Genomic DNA, 1366 nt, shown 5'->3' on the forward strand with positions numbered 1-1366 from the left:
TGCCTTGTCGATGGTGGGCAGGCTTTTGGGACTCAGGAGGTGAGTTACTCACTGTAGAATTCCCAGCCTCTGACCTGCTCTTGTAGCCAAGGTATTTATTTGGCTGGTCCAGTGAGGTTTCTGGGTAACCCCCACGACGTGAATGGCGATGGATTCAGTGATGGCAATGCCTTTAAATGTTAAGGGTTAAGGTTAGATTCTCTCTTGTTAGAGATGGTCATTGTTCGTCACTTGTGCGATACAAATCTTACTTGCTGCTTATCAAGCAGGATTGCTGTCTGGGTCAGAAGGTGGATCGCCCAGGACGAGGCTAGCTCAGTGCACTTTGGGTGTGCTGAGGCCTGCGATGTCCCCAAATGCGGGATACTCGACTGCAAAGTTTGTAAGCCTGGATTGCTTCAGTGTCAAAGGAGTTGCAAATGGTACTGAATACTGAGCAACCATCAGTGAACATCCACACTTCTGACCTTGAGTTGTTGTTGAGAAATGAGCAATACTGCAGCAGGCCCACCTGTGAATTCCAATGAACTGTAAACTATTATGTTGGTGTTTCAAAAATCTGCATAGTCCCCATATAATCAACTGTAATTCAACTCAGTGCACAGTACCGGCAACTGGGAATGTCTAAATCTCACTGGCAGGTGTCCCTCTTTAAAATATTTGCACATACCAGACCCAAGCGTATGTTGGACTAAAACATTACTTTTATTTTAAATCAAATGTTGGAAATTCCTTTTTTTTAAAAATCACTGGATTTGCATGAGATTCATGTTCCTGATCAAAATAACTTTTAGATGAAAACATAGATAGTCAGCCCTATTCCGTGGGTGATGGGAAAATGGATATCAACACAAAATAACCCTTTTTATTGGACCACTGTCATTTCGGTCGGAATTGCTAATGGTTTTTACCTACCTCAGTCCAATGCTCTTAGCTCCATCATGAATTCTTACCATCCTCTTTAACTTTTGACTTGTAACTAAAACAATGACCGCATTGACTTCCGATTAAGCAACACCTTCATTTTACAATTCTCATCCTTGTTTCAAATCCCTCCCTGGCCCTGCCTCTCCCAGTCTCCGTGAACTTCTCCTGGCCCACAAACCTCTCAGATCTTAAGCATTCCTGATTTGAATTGCTCCCCCATTGGCAGTCATGCCCTCAGCTGGCCAGGCCCTAAACTCTGGGATTTTCTCCCAGGGCCTCTCTGACTCACAACGTCTCTCCCTTCCTTTAAGATACTCCTTAAAGCTTGGTTCCTTGGTCAAGCTTTCAGTCCCCTCTCTTAACATCTTGTAAAAAAATTATTTCATGCGATGTGCACATCGCTGGCTGGCTGGGTCTCCATTTATTACCCACCCCTAAT

At 44.0% G+C, this 1366-nt stretch overlaps 1 pseudogene; it reads left to right on the forward strand.

The window, feature by feature from the left end:
- Positions 1-254: 254 nt before the first annotated feature.
- LOC119966695 lies at positions 255-403 on the forward strand (annotated as a pseudogene).
- Positions 404-1366: the final 963 nt, after the last annotated feature.

The sequence above is a fragment of the Scyliorhinus canicula genome, chromosome 5 (assembly GCF_902713615.1).
Source record: "Scyliorhinus canicula chromosome 5, sScyCan1.1, whole genome shotgun sequence".
Classification (NCBI taxonomy): Eukaryota; Metazoa; Chordata; class Chondrichthyes; order Carcharhiniformes; family Scyliorhinidae; genus Scyliorhinus; species Scyliorhinus canicula.